Source organism: Oryctolagus cuniculus, chromosome 12 (genome assembly GCF_051225735.1).
Source record: "Oryctolagus cuniculus isolate XC-2025 breed Fujian yellow rabbit chromosome 12, ASM5122573v1, whole genome shotgun sequence".
NCBI lineage: Eukaryota > Metazoa > Chordata > Mammalia > Lagomorpha > Leporidae > Oryctolagus > Oryctolagus cuniculus.
The window spans coordinates 93,602,430-93,621,673 of NC_142878.1; the positions used below are offsets into that span (position 1 = coordinate 93,602,430).

The 19,244-nt window shown below is 37.5% G+C and overlaps 1 long non-coding RNA gene across 7 annotated transcripts in view; it reads left to right on the forward strand.

Annotated features, from left to right (window-relative positions):
- LOC149123167 (uncharacterized) overlaps positions 1 to 19,244 on the forward strand; it is a 119,148-nt gene that overhangs the window by 49,558 nt on the left and 50,346 nt on the right. For 3 of the 7 annotated variants that reach the window (XR_016218567.1, XR_016218569.1, XR_016218570.1), the window contains exon 3: positions 2,231 to 2,263. The exons of 3 other annotated variants lie outside the window; for them this stretch is intronic. This is a non-coding gene — a long non-coding RNA (uncharacterized LOC149123167). Of the gene's footprint in view, positions 1 to 2,230; positions 2,264 to 2,909; positions 3,551 to 19,244 lie in introns of those variants that run through there. One more of the 7 variants, XR_016218566.1, reaches the window with a different exon arrangement.

Sequence of the window (19,244 nt, forward strand, 5' to 3'; positions counted from 1 at the left end):
ATATGAGATGCCAGCCTTGTGGGTGGTAGCTAAACATGTTATTTCTCAATGCCAGCTCCCATGGAAAGTCCTTAAAGAGCTCTCCATACAATTCTCTCAGCCTGTCTATAGATTCATGTTGCGTTGCTGCCTTTCCAAAATAATATCTTAAGGCAAATCATTCCTTTCTTCATGATTACTTTATGCTACTGAAAATGGTTTTTACTAAATTATTCATCAATACCATAAAGTGTAGTCAAAGAAAAGATTATTTTATATGTTTTCTGTAGTTGAATTTGTTGTGTTTTGTTTTATTATTTATTTGAAAGATAGATTTAGACAGTGAGAGAGAGGGAGAGACAGAGAGAAAGGTCTTCCTTCCCTTGGTTCACTCCTCAGATGGCTGCCACGGCTGACGCTGTGCCAATCTGAAGCTAGAAGCCAGGTACTTCCTCCTGGTCTCCCATGCAGGTGCAGGGGCCAAAGCACTTGGGCAACCCTCCACTGCCCTCCTGGGCCAGAGCAGAGAGCTGGACTGGAAGAGGAGCAACTGGGATTAGAACCCAGTGCCCATATGGGATGCCAGTGCTGCAGGTGGAGGATTAACCAAGTGAGCCTCAGTGCTGGCCCCTGTACTTGAATTTTTTATGCAATAAAGTAAATTATGTATTTGGCAGGTAGAAAGACACAAAGGGAGTAAAGTAAGCTAAGAAAGACAATAGTGGGGACAGCACTCTGGTATAATGGGTTATACCACTGCCTACAATGTGGACACTCCATATTTAGGCTGGTTCAAGTTCTTTCTGCTTTGCTTCCAAACCAGTTTCTTGCTAATATAATTCTACTTTCTTCTCAGTATTACACATCCAAGTATTCCATACACTCTCCCATTCACAACATCTTGTTTACAGATTTGACCCTCTTGGATATGGCATTCCTGCTTCCTTCCCACGGTAGCCTCTCCCACAGGTTTCAGAACATAGCTGCTATTCCCCATTGAATACTTATTTGTAGCTATCCAATGTGAATTTATGCTGAACACATCTAAAATGAAAACCTCATTATTCATTTCCTCATTTACATGTATAAGGTATTACTATGAGCTAGCCTTGGCCAATACATCAAAATGGTTTTTTTTTAAAGGTTCAAAAGCAAGATTTATTAGAGTCAGAGACCTCCAGCCAGAATGGCATGGATGGGGGCCCCAAGCAAAGCAAAATCTGAAGAGACCCATGGTACTGGAGTTTTTTTTTTTAACTTTTATTTAATGAATATAAATTTCCAAAGTACGATTTATGGATTACAATGGCTTCCCCCACATACCGTCCCTCCCACCCACTACCCTCCACTTTCCCACTCCCTCTCCCCTTCCATTCACATCAAGATTCATTTTCGATTATCTTAATATATATATAATGGTTTTTTTTTTCTAAACTCCTCCCACTTTCTCATTTTTAAAGTCATCTGGTTTAAAATCCTAGTACTTTTGCTTTTTTGTTTTGAAATATTTATTTTATATCTGAATATACTCTATAAAAATGGAAGTAATCATATATATATCCTTGTATTCTTAGAATTGTTTTTGAATTACAGTAAATCTATTCTCTTGATATTTGTAAAATAGAATATAAATAATAACTACTGCTTTCAGTTTAAAAATTGAGAATTATTAATTTGGCAAACATCTTGAAGAATGCATTAGCTCAGTGCTGAGCTTTTATCTCTCCTCAGATGGGATGACAGGCTTAGGAGTCAGTAGGGGAATACAATCAGTAGTTAGGACATGCAAGTGAACCAGACTCAAAATCAAGTACATAAATAAAGGAGACATAGAACATGAATAATTTCCTGGTTACTAAGATGGTGAGTGCTTGTCACTAACTTAAGTTGCCATTTTGAATACCCACATACCCTATCAGACTGCCTGATTTCGAGTCTCACTACTCTCCTTTTTCTCCATTTCCTGTGAATATGTGTCCTGAGAGGCAGTAGTTGATGGCTAAAATATTTGACTCCCTCCATGCCAAATGGGTGACCAAATTAAATTTCAGTATCCTGGTATATTTTTGGATGAAGTGATTTTTGGGGGAATTAATTGGAAAATGAAATATTCCCACTCTCCCTCTTCTCTCTCTCCATTTGAATCAAAATGAAAACAAATCAATAAAATTTTAGAAAATATTCCTCTGTCATCACCTGAATTCCATATAGATAGTGTGTGTTTATGTCATGAATCTGCTCCTAATTCCAGCTTCCTGCTAATACAGATGTTAGAAGACTGCAGGTGAGTCTCTGTCATCACCTGAAGATACTCAGCCTGACACAGCCTTCATTGTTTAGGCATTTGTGGAGTAAAGAAGATTATGGGATTTCTATGCTTCTTGTCTATTTCTCTCTCTCTCTCTCTCTCTCTCTCTCTCTCTCTCTCTCCTTCTCTCTTTCTTTCTTTATCTCTCCCTCGCTCTTTCTCTCTCTCTCTCTCCCTCTCTCTCTGTGCATGTGTATGTTTCAAATAAAAGTAAATGAATAAGGATACACTTTCAGATATGCCTTGTACATTTTGCATACACACATGTATATATATGATTCTTTCTGTAATTTGATATAATACAAAATTGTATATTTCTACCCTCTCCTGATAAAATGGCTTGCCATGTTTTCAAGCACTGTTAAATGTTATATCATCATATTTCATTGGTTACATCTAAATTTACATCTAAATTAGCATTAAAATATATGTATGTATGTATAATTGCAAAAGATTATGGAAGAGGACTTGGTTATTAGTTTGTTAAAATCAAGTATTATGTATGATAAAAGTATAACCTATCATTTGACATTTTAAAGTGTGAATGTCTATGTCAGTAAGCCCATACATATTCTTCTGCAATAATCAACACCATCCATCTATCTTTCTTTGATCTCCCCAGGTCAAACTTTGTGCCTCAGAAACTAAATCCCTATGCCCCTCCACCACAGACCATGGAAGTCAATTCTCTATATATCTATGAATTTGTCTCCTCTAGTAACCTCATAGAAGTTGAATCACAAAATAATTATCATTTTGTAATGGCTTATTTCATGTACCAGTATGCCTTTACAATCAGTCCATATTGTACTACATTGTACCATATACTTCAGTGTATGCTGAAATGGTTTGAATATGATTTACTGTGAATAAATCCAACTTGAGACATGAAAAAGGTGGAAATTTAATCTTACAATAGTGTTAAGAGTTAGAGCCTTATCTAGGTGAGTAACGATTAATTGGGGGTAATCCTGTTAGCTCTCAGAATTGCTTGGATATGGACATTTTTAAAAGAAGATGGAGGCCATCAAAACAATTCCACACACTTTCTTTCTGATGTCCTGCACTGCTTCTGAACTTTATGAGTGAGAAAGTGAACACCATCAGCAGGTCTTCAGTACTGTGGGCCATATTATCTGCATCACTTTACATTTGCACCAGTACTGCATGATTTGTTCATTTCTCTGATATTATGGGCACTTGTTTTATAATGGACATTGGATACAAAGTGGTATTTCACTATTATTACTACTAACATTCGCCTAATGATAAGCAATGTTGGCAATCTTGTGTGGTAATTGGCCATTTGTAAATCTTCTTTGTAAGAATGTCTATTTCTTTCTCCATTTTGGAATATGGTTTTATTACTTTTTATTTGTAGGATTTTCTTTCATATCATATATTGCCAATAATACTTTCCAAGCAATATAAATCTTTTTTATTATGTTGATTTCCTTTTTTCTCTTTTTGTGAGTCTTTTGATATACACAAGGTTTTAATTTCATAGTTACTCTTAACACTGTCTTTTGTTACCCATGCTATCTTAAATTCACAATCTACCTTTAGAACACAAAATATCAGTGGCTATTTATTTAAAAACTGATACAGAAATTAAATGTAGGATGTCTGGTAACTTACTATCCTTTGAGTGTAATGACTTTTTAATATTCGTAAAAGTGCCAAATGTTCTTGGATAAGTTCCTAGGACCATACTAAACTGAACTTGCCTTTAGATTCTACCTCAAAGGTGGGAACAGGAGAGAAGTTTGGATGATGACAAACTATCTAAAATGCCATTGTTATGGTACAATTTATCAAATATATTTTTAATTTCTCTTGATCTTTTTTTTTTCTTTCATGGATTCTTTAGGAGAATAGTTATCTCATTTTTAAATATTGAAAGCTCTTTTGTTAATTTAAAAAAGTCTGTACTTAATTCCATGTGTTCAGAGACTACATTATGATTTTAGTCTCTTTAAAAACATATTGTTGTTTCTATGTTATCTCTTGAAACATTACTCTTTTTTCTATATATTTATATATATTTTTGGAAGAGTTTCAGAAAGAGAGGGATAGAGAGAATTATTCCAACCACCAATTTACTTCCCAGATGCCTTTAATGGCCAGGGTTGGGCCAAACTGAAGCCAGGAGCCAGAATTTTTTTTTTCCATTCCTCCATATGGCTATCAGTGTCTCAAACCCTTGGTCCATCTTGTTTTGCCTTTTCAAGCCATTACCAGGGAGCTGGATCAATGCGGAACATCCACAGCATATACCAGAGCCTATATGGGAGGCTGGTGATGCAGGCAATTGATTGACAAACTAAGCAAAATTTCCAGCCCCCTGACTTTAGTCTTGGATGATGGATCAGCAGGTATTCTAACTTAGTTCTATAGAGTGGTGTACATATATTATTTAGATTATTATACTGAAATTTATGCTTATAATTGACTGATTTTTATCAATTCATTTCATCAATTACTATAAAATGAGTATAAATAGTCTAACATTATTTGTAATTTCTTTTAAGTGCCTTTTTTAGTTCTGTGCACTTCGCTTATTATCTTTTGAGACTTTTTTAAGGTACATTAACACTAATTGTATCATTCTGATGTATAATCTAAGCTGTATACACAACTCTTTGTAGGTATCTTTTTACGTCTTTTACTTTGTCTGTTTTTGTCTTGTTTTTTATATGTGGCACTTTCAGATAGCACACTGAGATCTCTTGTTTTGTGATCAAGTTTAAGAACGGCAGCCTTTATTTTTAGTCAGTTTACTTAGAAACAAACTGTTGATATAGCTGAATTTATTTATGCCAATTGCTGACTTATTTTTTGTTTGTTTCATCAGATTTGTTCCTCTGTTTCTCATTAATTACTTTAGTTTTCATTCATGAAAGATTATTAATGACCATTAAGCTATTATTTTATTTGTTCATTGGAATACAGATAAAATGAACCTCCAACAATTGGTTTACTTTCCAAATGTTTGCAATGGCTGGGTGTAGCCTGAGCCTTACTGGAGCTAAGAACTCAGAGCTCAATCCAAGTCTTTATCATAGGTAGCTGAAATCTGGTTTCCTGAGCCATCATCACTGCCTACCAGGGTCCATTCTTACAGGAAGCTTGTGTCAGGATGCAGACATGGGCATCAAATTTAGGTACAAAATTGTAGTACACAGGTATCTTAACTGATATCTTAAGTACTATAGTAAATGAATAAAATATTTTAAGTATTGAATAGTGGCTTTTCTATTGCCTGCTTAACTCAATGTCATAGACTAAATGTGTTCTCCCCAAAATACATATGTGGACACTAAATCCCAATTGACTGTATGTAGGCTAGGATCCTCTCATGGGTAATTAAGTTTAATTGAGGTCCTATATGTAAGCCCCTTCCCAGTTCAACTGGTATCCTTAAGAGAGACACTGGGATGGGAGCACAGAGAATAAAGGCCATGTGAGGACATGGTGAGAAGTTGGCCATCCTAAAACACAAACAAAAGATCACAGGAAAAACTAAACCTCCAAGCAGTTCTTGAACTTTCATTCTGCAGAATTATGAGAAAATAGGTTTATGTTTAAATTGTCCTATCTATAGCATTGCATCTCCATCAAACAATTATACTGCATTTTTCCATTAATTTCCTTTGATTTACAAACAATGATGTGCTTATTTCATTTCTAATTGCTAGAAAAACTTGCTGTATGTATAACATCACTGCACTGTTTCATATACATTATTGGGATTTTTCAATTGATAGTCCTATATATGATTCCTCTACACTGTTCTGTTATAAACTTACATTTAAATAATGATTGAATGTATGCATTTCTCACATAGTGTGATAAGTCTTGCTTCAAAAAGTCATATACCTTGAATAAACTAAGAAAATAAAAGTGTTTATAGTTCTTTATATTTACCTATATATGTGATTACCATTTTTAATGATAATGATTCATTCCTGCAAATGAGGGAGTCAAGGAAATCTAACAGGACTCTTTGATTTCCTTGGGTTTTTTTTCACATCTTTCCTCCTTATCATGGTTTATAATGAATTTTCTGATATGAGCTTTGGTTTTTAGGCTGGAATATGGAGTTCAGGGCACGGGAAGAATGGTCTTTTCCAATAAGGCCACAGATTTTGACTAGTTCCTATTCTTGCTTTCTGTCATTGTTTCGGGTGCCTCAGCCGAGTTTTGGTTTCTTCACCAGCAATTTCCTGAATTTTTTCTGGGTCTGAGTTTGTTTTGCCTTCTTCCTTCCAAAATTTTTATTCTGATGCAATACAAACAAGAATTTAGACAGAGTATCCATTGTGAAATAAAAAAAAAAAATACAACAAATTGGCGTTTCATGCTTAGAAATCTACAGACAACACGACCAAGATGAGTTTTTGTGTTTTGGAAAATGCAATGTAACCCTTTTTATGAGTGGACAGATATTAATTCCCTCCAAATGGAGTGTGACTGGGATTGTATGGTTAATTATATCAGAATTTCACAGCCAGTCGCCTGTGAGTTGTGGATGAATCCTGAAACATCCCATTTGCTTGTGACTAAATCAAGTCCAATATCACTAAGGACTCATTGATTTCTTTACATTTTTTCACATTTTTCTTCTTGATCATGGTTTGTAATGAATTTTCGGATGTGAGCTTTGGTTTTGAGGCTGGAATATGGAGTTCAGGGCTCAGGAGGAATGGTCTTTGTCAATCAGGGCACAGGTTTAGGCTTCCTCCAATTCTGGTTTCTGTCATTGTTTTGGGTGCCTCAGCCGATTTCTGGTTTCTTCAGGGGCAGTTGCCTAAATTTTGTTTGGGTCTGAGTTTGTTTTGCCTTCTTCCTTCCCAAAGTTTGTATTCTAACACAATAGGAACAAGATTTCACAGGGAGTATCCATTATGAAAAAAAAAAAAACTCAACATAATGGTTTTTCATGCTTAGAAATCTACAGGCAACAGGACCAAGATGAGTTTTTGTGTTTTCAAAAATGCAATGTAACCCTTTTGCTGAGGGGACAGATATTAATTCCCTCCAAATTGAGTGTGACTGGGATGTTCAGGTTAATTACATCAGAATTGCACAGCCAGTCAGCTGGGAGGGGTGGATGAATTTGGAAACAGCTGGTTTCCTTGTGACTAAATCAAGTCCAATATCACTAAGGACTCTTTGTTTTCTCTGGGTTTTTTCACATTTTTCTTCTTGATCATGGTTTGCAATGTATTTTCTGATGTGAGCTTTGGTTTTGAGGCTGGAATATGGAGTTCAGGGCATGGGAGGAATGGTCTTTTTCAAACAGGGAACAGGTTTTGCCATTCTACAATTCTGCTTTCTGTCCTTGTTTTGGGAGCCTCAGCTGACTTCTGGTTTCTTGATCTGCAATTTCCTAAATTTTGTCTGGGTCTGAGATTATTTCGCCTTCTTCCTTCCCGAATTTTGTATTCTGACACAATACAAACTGATTAGACAGAGTATCCTTTATAAAATAAAAAACACAACAAACTGGCGTTTCATGCTTAGAAATCTACAGGCAAAGTGACCAAGATGAGTTTTTGTGTTTTGGAAAATGCAATGCAACACTTTTGCTGAGGGGACAGATATTAATTCCCTCCAAATCGAGTGTGACTGGGATGTTTAGGTTAATGAGATCAGAATTTCACAGCCAGTCGGCTGGGAGGGGTGGATGAATCCGGAAACATCCCGTTCACTTGTGACTAAATCAAGCCCAATATCACTAAGGACTCTTTGATTTCTTTGGATTTTTTTCACATTTTTCTTATTGATCATGGTTTGTAATGAATTTTCGGATGTGAGCTTTGGTTTTGAGGCTGTAATATGGAGTTCAGGGCACGGGAGGAATGGTCTTTGTCACACAGGGCACAGGTTTTGGCTTGCTCCAATTCTGGTTTCTGTCCTTACTTTGGGTGCCTCAGCCAAATTCTGGTTTCGGGATCAGCAATTTCCTAAATTTTGTCTGGGTCTGAGTTTGTTTTGCCTTCTTCCTTCCCAAAGTTTGTATTCTAACACAATAGGAACAAGAGTTCAGACTGAGTATCCATTATGAAATAAAAAACTCAACATAATGGAGTTTCATGCTTAGAAATCTAAGGCAACACTACCAAGATGACTTTTGTGTATTGGAAAATGAAATACAACCCTTTTGTTGAGGGGACAGATATTAATTCCCTCCAAATAGAGTGTGACTGGGATGTTCAGGTAAATTCAATCAGAATTTCACAGCCAGTCGGCTGGGAGGGGTGGATGAATCCGGAAACATCCGGTTTACTTGTGACTAAATCAAGCCCAATATCACTAAGGACTCTGATTTCTTTGTTTATTTTTTCACTTTTTTTCTTGATCATGGAATTTAATGAGTTTTCTGATGTGACTTTTGGTTTTGAGGCTGGAATATGGACTTCAAGGCACGGGAGGAATGGTCTTTTTCAATCAGGGAACAGGTTTTGCCATGCTACAATTCTGGCTTTCTGTCATTGTTTGGGTGCCTCAGCTGATTTCTGGTTTCTTGATTGGAAGTTTCCTAAATTTTGTCTGGGTCTGAATTTGTTTTGCCTTCTTCCTTCCCAAATTTTTTTATTCTGACACAATACAAGCTGATTAGACAGAGTATCCGTTACGAAACATAAAACACAACAAATTGGTGATACATGCTTAGAAATCTAAAGGCAACCCGAGCAAGATGAGTTTTTGTGTTTTGGAAAATGCAATGTATCCCTTTTGCTGAGCGTATAGATATTAATGCCCTCCAAATCAAGTGTGACTGGGATTTGTGGTTAATTACATCAGAATTTCACAGCCGCTCAGCTAGGAGATGTGGATGAATCTGGAAACAACTGGTTTCCTTGTGACTACATCAAGTCCAATATCACTAAGGACTCTTTGTTTTCTTTAGATTTTTTTTCACATTTTTCTTCTTGATCATGGTTTGCAATGTATTTTCTGATGTGAGCTTTGGTTTTGAGGATGTAATGTGGAGTTCAGGGCACGGGAAGAATCGTCTTTTTCATTCAGGGCACAGGTTTTGGCTTACTCCAATTCTGGTTTCTTTCATTATTTTGGTTGCCTCAGCCAATTTCTGGTTTCTGGATCAGCAATTTCCTAAATTTTGTCTGGGTCTGGGTTTGTTTTTCTTTCTTGCATCACAAAGTTTGTATTCTGATGCAATACAAACGGATTAGACTGAGTATACCTTATGAAATAAAAAACACAACAAACTGGTGTTTCATGCTTAGAAATCTACAGGCAATGTAACCCTTTTGCTGAAGGGACAGATATTAATTCCCTCCAAATCGAGTGTGAATGGGATGTTCAGGTTAATTCCATGAGAATTCCACAACCATCAGCTGGGATGGTGGATGATTCCAAAAGAGCTGCTTACTTGTGACTAAATCAAGCACAATATCACGAAGGACTTTTGATTTCTTTTTTCACATTTTTCTTCTTGATCATGGTTTGTAATGAATTTTCTGATGTGACTTTTGGTTTTGAGGCTGTGATATGGAGTTCAGGGCACGGAAGGAATTGTCTTTGTCATTCAGGTCACAGGTTTTGGCTTGCTCCAATTCTGGCTTTCTGTCATTGTTTTGGGTGCCTCGGCTGATTTCTGGTTTCTGGGTCATCAATTTCCTAAATTTTGTCTGGGTCTGAGTTTGTTTTCCTTTCTTCCTTCCCAAATTTTGTATTCTGACGCAATACAAAGAAGAGTTCAGACCGAGTATCCCTTATGAAATAAAAAAACACAACAAATTGGCGTTTCATGCTTACAAGTCTGCAGGCAACATGACTAAGATGAGTTTTTGTGTTTTGGAAAATGCAATGTAACCCTTTTTATGAGTGGACAGATATTAATTCCTTCCATATCGAGTGTGACTGGGATTTTGTGGTTAATTACATGAGAATTTCACAGCCAGTCAGCTGGAAGGGGTGGATGAATCTGGAAACATCCCATGTACTTGTGGCTAAATCAAGCACAATATCATTAAGGACTCTTTGATTTCTTTGTATTTTTTTCACATTTTTCTTCTTGATCATGGTTTGTAATGAATTTTCGGATGTGACTTTCGGTTTTTAGAGTGGAATATGGAGTTCAGGGCATGGGAGGAATGGTCTTTTTTTTTATCAGGGCACAGCTTTTGGCTAACTACAATACGGGCTTTAAATCATTGTTTTGGGTGCCTCAGCCAACTTCTGGTTTCTTGATTGGCAATTTCCTAAATTTTATCTGGGTCTGGGTTTGTTTTGTCTTCTCCCTTACCAAAGTTTGTATTCTGACGCAATACAAACAGATTAGACCGAGTAACTCTTATGAAAAAAAAAAAACACCACAAACTGGTGTTTCATGCTTAAATATCTACAAGCAAGATGACCAAGATGAGTTTTTGTGTTTTCAAAAATGCAATGTAACCCTTTTGCTGAGGGGACAGATATTAATGCCCTCCAAATCGAATGTGACTGGGATGTTCAGGTCAATTAAATCAGAATTTCACAGCCAGTCGGCTGGGAGAGGTGGATGAATCTGGAAATAGCTGGTTTACTTGTGACTAAATCAAGCCCATTATCACTAAGGACTCTTTGATTTCTTTAGATTTTTTCACATTTTTTTCTTGATCATGGTATTTAATGAGTTTTCTGATGTGAATTTTGGTTTTGAGGCTGGAATATGGCGTACAGGGGATGGGAAGAATGGTCTTTTTCAATCAGGGCACAGGTTTTGGCTTGCTGCAGTTCTGGTTTCTGTCATTGTTTTCGGTGCCACAGCCGATGTTTTGTTTCTTTAGCAGCAATTTCTTAAATTGCCTCTGCGTCTCAGTTTGTTTTGCCTTCTTCCTTCCAAAATTTTTTATTCTGACGCAATCCAAACAAGAGTTCAGACAGAGTTACCATTAGTAAACAAAAAACACAACAAATTGGCGTTTCGTGCTTAGAAATCTACAGGCAACGCGACCAAGAGGAGTTTTTGTGTTTGGAACAAAGAAATGGAAACCTTTTGCTGAGGGGACAGATATTAATTCCCTCCAAATAGAGTGTGACTGGGATGTATAGATTAATTAATCAGAACTTCACAGCCAGTCAGCTGGGAGGGATGGATGAATCCTGAATCATCCCATTTACTTGTGCCTAAATCAAGACCAATATCACAAAGAACTCTTTGATTTCTTTGGATTTTTTCACATTTTCTTCTTGATCATGGTTTGTAATGAATTTTCTGATGTGACTTTTGGTTTTGAGGCTGTGATATGGAGTTCAGGGCACGGAAGGAATTGTCTTTGTCATTCAGGTCACAGGTTTTGGCTTGCTCCAATTCTGGCTTTCTGTCATTGTTTTGGGTGCCTTGGCTGATTTCTGGTTTCTGGGTCATCAATTTCCTAAATTTCGTCTGTGTCTGAGTTTGTTTTCCTTTCTTCCTTCCCAAATTTTGTATTCTGACGCAATACAAAGAAGAGTTCAGACCGAGTATCCCTTATGAAATAAAAAAAACACAACAAATTGGCGTTTTATGCTTACAAATCTGCAGGCAACATGACTAAGATGAGTTTTTGTGTTTTGGAAAATGCAATATAAACCTTTTTATGAGTGGACAGATATTAATTCCTTCCATATCGAGTGTGACTGGGATTTTGTGGTTAATTACATGAGAATTTCACAGCCAGTCAGCTGGAAGGGGTGGATGAATCTGGAAACATCCCATGTACTTGTGGCTAAATCAAGCACAATATCATTAAGGACTCTTTGATTTCTTTGTATTTTTTTCACATTTTTCTTCTTGATCATGGTTGTAATGAATTTTCGGATGTGACTTTTGGTTTTTAGAGTGGAATATGGAGTTCAGGGCATGGGAGGAATGGTCTTTTTTTAATCAGGGCACAGCTTTTGGCTAACTACAATACGGGCTTTAAATCATTGTTTTGGGTGCCTCAGCCAACTTCTGGTTTCTTGATTGGCAATTTCCTAAATTTTGTCTGGGTCTGGGTTTGTTTTGCCTTCTCCCTTACCAAAGTTTGTATTCTGACGCAATACAAACAGATTAGACCGAGTAACCCTTATAAAAAAAAAAACACAACAAACTGGTGTTTCATGCTTAAATATCTACAAGCAAGATGACCAAGATGAGTTTTTGTGTTTTCAAAAATGCAATGTAACCCTTTTGCTGAGGGGACAGATATTAATGCCCTCCAAATCGAATGTGACTGGGATGTTCAGGTCAATTAAATCAGAATTTCACAGCCAGTCGGCTGGGGGAGGTGGATGAATCTCTAAATAGCTGGTTTACTTGTGACTAAATCAAGCCCATTATCACTAAGGACTCTTTGATTTCTTTAGATTTTTTTTTCACATTTTTTTCTTGATCATGGTATTTAATGAGTTTTCTGATGTGAATTTTGGTTTTGAGGCTGGAATATGGCGTACAGGGGATGGGAAGAATGGTCTTTTTCAATCAGGGCACAGGTTTTGGCTTGCTCCAGTTCTGGCTTTCTGTCATTGTTTTCGGTGCCACAGCCGATGTTTTGTTTCTTTAGCAGCAATTTCTTAAATTGCCTCTGCGTCTCAGTTTGTTTTGCCTTCTTCCTTCCAAAATTTTTTATTCTGACGCAATACAAACAAGAGTTCAGACAGAGTTACCATTAGTAAACAAAAAACACAACAAATTGGCGTTTCGTGCTTAGAAATCTACAGGCAACGCGACCAAGAGGAGTTTTTGTGTTTGGAACAAAGAAATGGAAACCTTTTGCTGAGGGGACAGATATTAATTCCCTCCAAATAGAGTGTGACTGGGATGTATAGATTAATTAATCAGAATGTCACAGCCAGTCAGCTGGGAGGGGTGGATGAATCCTGAATCATCCCATTTGCTTGTGACTAAATCAAGCCCAATATCACTAAGGACTCTTGGTTTTCTTTGCATTTTTTCACATTTTCTTCTTGATCATGGTTTGTAATGAATTTTCTGATGTGACTTTTGGTTTTGAGGCTGTGATATGGAGTTCAGGGCATGGGAGTAATGATCTTTTTAAATCAGGGCACAGGTTTGGGCTAACTACAATACTGGCTTTCTATCATTGTTTTGGGTGCCTCAGCCAACTTCTGGTTTCTGGACTGGCAATTTTCTAAATTTTGTCTGGGTCTGGGTTTGTTTTGCCTTCTTCCTTCCCAAAGTTTGTATTCTGACGCAATACAAACAGATTAGACCGAGTAACCCTTATGAAAAAAAAAAAAAAACTGGTGTTTCATGCTTAAATATCTACAAGCACCACGACCAAGGTGAGTTTTTGTGTTTTGGAAAATGTCCCCCTTTTGCTGAGGGGACAGATGTTAATGCCCTCCAAATCGAATGTGACTGGGATGTTCAGGTAAATTAAATCAGAATTTCACAGCCCGTCTGCCTGGAGGGGTGGATGAATCCGGAAATAGCTGGTTGACTTGTGACTAAATCAAGCCCAATATCAGTAAGGACTCTTTGATTTCTTTAGATTTTTTCACATTTTTCAATCAGGTCACAGGTTTGGCTTGCTCCAATTTTGGATTTCTTTCATCGTTTTGGGTGCCTCAGCCGATTTTTGGTTTCTTGGTTGGCAATTTCCTAATTTTTGTCTGGGTCTGAGTTTGTTTTGCCTTCTTCCTTCCCATATTTTGTATTCTGACGCAATACATGCTGATTAGACTGAGTATCCATTATGAAACAAAAAACAAAACACATTGGTTTTTCATGCTTACAAATCTACAGGCAACACCAATAAGATTAGATTTTGCGTTTTGGAAAATGCAATGTAACCCTTTTGCTGAGGGGACAGATATTAATTCCCTCCAAACCAAGTGGGCCTGGGATGTTCAGCTTAATTCAATCAGATTTCCACAATCATTTGGCTGGGAGGGGTGCGTGAATCCAGAAACATCCCATTTACTTGTGCCTAAATCAAGCCCAATATCACAAAGAACTCTTTGATTTCTTTGGATTTTTTCACAATTTTCTTCTTGATCATGGGTTGTATTGAGTTTTCTGATGTGGCTTTTGGTTTTGAGGCTGGAATATGGAGTTCAGGGCATGGGAGGAATGGTCTTTGTCACACAGGGCACAGGTTTTGGCTTGCTCCAATTCTGGCTTTCTGTCATTATTTTGGGTGCCTCAGGCGATTTCTGGTTTCTTGATCAGCAATTTCCTAAATTTTGTCTGGGTCTGGGTTTGTTTTGCCTTTTTCCTTCCCAAATTTTGTATTCTGACTCAATACATGCTTATTACACAGAGTATCCATTATGAAACAAAAACACAACAAATTGGTGTTTCATCCTGGGAAATCTACAGGCAACACCACCAAGATGAGATTTTGCGTTTTGGAAAATGCAATGTAACCCTTTTGCTGAAGGGACAGATATTAATTCCTTTCAAATCGAGTGTGACTTGGATGTTCAGGTAATCACATCAGAATTTCACAGCAATTCGGCTAGGAGGGGTGCGTGAATCCGGAAACATCCCGTTGACTTGTAACTAAATCAAGCCCATATCACTAAGGACTCTGATTTCTTTAGATTTTTCACATTTTTCTTCTTGATCATGGTTTGTAATGAATTTTCTGATGTGACTTTTGGTTTTGAGGCTGTGATATGGAGTCCAGGGCACGGGAGGAATTGTCTTTGTCATTCAGGTCACAGGTTTTGGCTTGCTCCAATTCTGGCTTTCTGTCATTGTTTTGGGTGCCTCGGCTGATTTCTGGTTTCTGGGTCATCAATTTCCTAAATTTTGTCTGGGTCTGAGTTTGTTTTCCTTTCTTCCTTCCCAAATTTTGTATTCTGACGCAATACAAAGAAGAGTTCAGACCGAGTATCCCTTATGAAATAAAAAAACACAACAAATTGGCGTTTCATGCTTACAAGTCTGCAGGCAACATGACTAAGATGAGTTTCTGTGTTTTGGAAAATGCAATGTAACCCTTTTTATGAGTGGACAGATATTAATTCCTTCCATATCGAGTGTGACTGGGATTTTGTGGTTAATTACATGAGAATTTCACAGCCAGTCAGCTGGAAGGGGTGGATGAATCTGGAAACATCCCATGTACTTGTGGCTAAATCAAGCACAATATCATTAAGGACTCTTTGATTTCTTTGTATTTTTTTCACATTTTTCTTCTTGATCATGGTTTGTAATGAATTTTCGGATGTGGCTTTTGGTTTTTAGAGTGGAATATGGAGTTCAGGGCATGGGAGGAAGGGTCTTTTTTTAATCAGGGCACAGCTTTTGGCTAACTACAATACGGGCTTTAAATCATTGTTTTGGGTGCCTCAGCCAACTTCTGGTTTCTTGATTGGCAATTTCCTAAATTTTGTCTGGGTCTGGGTTTGTTTTGCCTTCTTCCTTCCCAAAGTTTGTATTCTGATGTAATACGAACAAGAGTAGACCTAGTATCCATTATGAAAAAAAAAAAAACCCACAAACTGGTGTTTCATGCTTAAATATCTACAAGCAAGATGACCAAGATGAGTTTTTGTGTTTTCAAAAATGCAATGTAACCCTTTTGCTGAGGGGACAGATATTAATGCCCTCCAAATCGAATGTGACTGGGATGTTCAGGTCAATTAAATCAGAATTTCACAGCAGTCGGCTGGGAGAGGTGGATGAATCTGGAAATAGCTGGTTTACTTGTGACTAAATCAAGCCCATTATCACTAAGGACTCTTTGATTTCTTTAGATTTTTTTTCACATTTTTTTCTTGATCATGGTATTTAATGAGTTTTCTGATGTGAATTTTGGTTTTGAGGCTGGAATATGGAGTACAGGGGATGGGAAGAATGGTCTTTTTCAATCAGGGCACAGGTTTTGGCTTGCTCCAGTTCTGGCTTTCTGTCATTGTTTTCGGTGCCACAGCCGATGTTTTGTTTCTTTAGCAGCAATTTCTTAAATTGCCTCTGCGTCTCAGTTTGTTTTGCCTTCTTCCTTCCAAAATTTTTTATTCTGACGCAATCCAAACAAGAGTTCAGACAGAGTTACCATTAGTAAACAAAAAACACAACAAATTGGCGTTTCGTGCTTAGAAATCTACAGGCAACGCGACCAAGAGGAGTTTTTGTGTTTGGAACAAAGAAATGGAAACCTTTTGCTGAGGGGACAGATATTAATTCCCTCCAAATAGAGTGTGACTGGGATGTATAGATTAATTAATCAGAATGTCACAGCCAGTCAGCTGGGAGGGGTGGATGAATCCTGAATCATCCCATTTGCTTGTGACTAAATCAAGCCCAATATCACTAAGGACTCTTGGTTTTCTTTGCATTTTTTCACATTTTCTTCTTGATCATGGTTTGTAATGAATTTTCTGATGTGACTTTTGGTTTTGAGGCTGTGATATGGAGTTCAGGGCATGGGAGTAATGATCTTTTTAAATCAGGGCACAGGTTTGGGCTAACTACAATACTGGCTTTCTATCATTGTTTTGGGTGCCTCAGCCAACTTCTGGTTTCTGGACTGGCAATTTTCTAAATTTTGTCTGGGTCTGGGTTTGTTTTGCCTTCTTCCTTCCCAAAGTTTGTATTCTGACGCAATACAAACAGATTAGACCGAGTAACCCTTATGAAAAAAAAAAAAAAAACTGGTGTTTCATGCTTAAATATCTACAAGCACCACGACCAAGGTGAGTTTTTGTGTTTTGGAAAATGTCCCCCTTTTGCTGAGGGGACAGATGTTAATGCCCTCCAAATCGAATGTGACTGGGATGTTCAGGTAAATTAAATCAGAATTTCACAGCCCGTCTGCCTGGAGGGGTGGATGAATCCGGAAATAGCTGGTTGACTTGTGACTAAATCAAGCCCAATATCAGTAAGGACTCTTTGATTTCTTTAGATTTTTTCACATTTTTCAATCAGGTCACAGGTTTGGCTTGCTCCAATTTTGGATTTCTTTCATCGTTTTGGGTGCCTCAGCCGATTTTTGGTTTCTTGGTTGGCAATTTCCTAATTTTTGTCTGGGTCTGAGTTTGTTTTGCCTTCTTCCTTCCCATATTTTGTATTCTGACGCAATACATGCTGATTAGACTGAGTATCCATTATGAAACAAAAAACAAAACACATTGGTTTTTCATGCTTACAAATCTACAGGCAACACCAATAAGATTAGATTTTGCGTTTTGGAAAATGCAATGTAACCCTTTTGCTGAGGGGACAGATATTAATTCCCTCCAAACCAAGTGGGCCTGGGATGTTCAGCTTAATTCAATCAGATTTCCACAATCATTTGGCTGGGAGGGGTGCGTGAATCCAGAAACATCCCATTTACTTGTGCCTAAATCAAGCCCAATATCACAAAGAACTCTTTGATTTCTTTGGATTTTTTCACAATTTTCTTCTTGATCATGGGTTGTATTGAGTTTTCTGATGTGGCTTTTGGTTTTGAGGCTGGAATATGGAGTTCAGGGCATGGGAGGAATGGTCTTTGTCACACAGGGCACAGGTTTTGGCTTGCTCCAATTCTGGCTTTCTGTCATTATTTTGGGTGCCTCAGGCGATTTCTGGTTTCTTGATCAGCAATTTCCTAAATTTTGTCTGGGTCTGGGTTTGTTTTGCCTTTTTCCTTCCCAAATTTTGTATTCTGACTCAATACATGCTTATTACACAGAGTATCCATTATGAAACAAAAACACAACAAATTGGTGTTTCATCCTGGGAAATCTACAGGCAACACCACCAAGATGAGATTTTGCGTTTTGGAAAATGCAATGTAACCCTTTTGCTGAAGGGACAGATATTAATTCCTTTCAAATCGAGTGTGACTTGGATGTTCAGGTAATCACATCAGAATTTCACAGCAATTCGGCTAGGAGGGGTGCGTGAATCCGGAAACATCCCGTTGACTTGTAACTAAATCAAGTCCATATCACTAAGGACTCTGATTTCTTTAGATTTTTCACATTTTTCTTCTTGATCATGGTTTGTAATGAATTTTCTGATGTGACTTTTGGTTTTGAGGCTGTGATATGGAGTCCAGGGCACGGGAGGAATTGTCTTTGTCATTCAGGTCACAGGTTTTGGCTTGCTCCAATTCTGGCTTTCTGTCATTGTTTTGGGTGCCTCGGCTGATTTCTGGTTTCTGGGTCATCAATTTCCTAAATTTTGTCTGGGTCTGAGTTTGTTTTCCTTTCTTCCTTCCCAAATTTTGTATTCTGACGCAATACAAAGAAGAGTTCAGACCGAGTATCCCTTATGAAATAAAAAAACACAACAAATTGGCGTTTCATGCTTACAAGTCTGCAGGCAACATGACTAAGATGAGTTTCTGTGTTTTGGAAAATGCAATGTAACCCTTTTTATGAGTGGACAGATATTAATTCCTTCCATATCGAGTGTGACTGGGATTTTGTGGTTAATTACATGAGAATTTCACAGCCAGTCAGCTGGAAGGGGTGGATGAATCTGGAAACATCCCATGTACTTGTGGCTAAATCAAGCACAATATCATTAAGGACTCTGATTTCTTTGGATTTTTTTCACATTTTTCTTCTTGATCATGGTTTGTAATGAATTTTCGGATGTGACTTTCGGTTTTTAGAGTGGAATATGGAGTTCAGGGCATGGGAGGAAGGGTCTTTTTTTAATCAGGGCACAGCTTTTGGCTAACTACAATACGGGCTTTAAATCATTGTTTTGGGTGCCTCAGCCAACTTCTGGTTTCTTGATTGGCAATTTCCTAAATTTTGTCTGGGTCTGGGTTTGTTTTGCCTTGTCCCTTCTCAACGTTTGTATTCTGATGTAATACGAACAAGAGTAGACCTAGTATCCATTATGGAAAAAAAAAACCCACAAACTGGTGTTTCATGCTTAAATATCTACAAGCAAGATGACCAAGATGAGTTTTTGTGTTTTCAAAAATGCAATGTAACCCTTTTGCTGAGGGGACAGATATTAATGCCCTCCAAATCGAATGTGACTGGGATGTTCAGGTCAATTAAA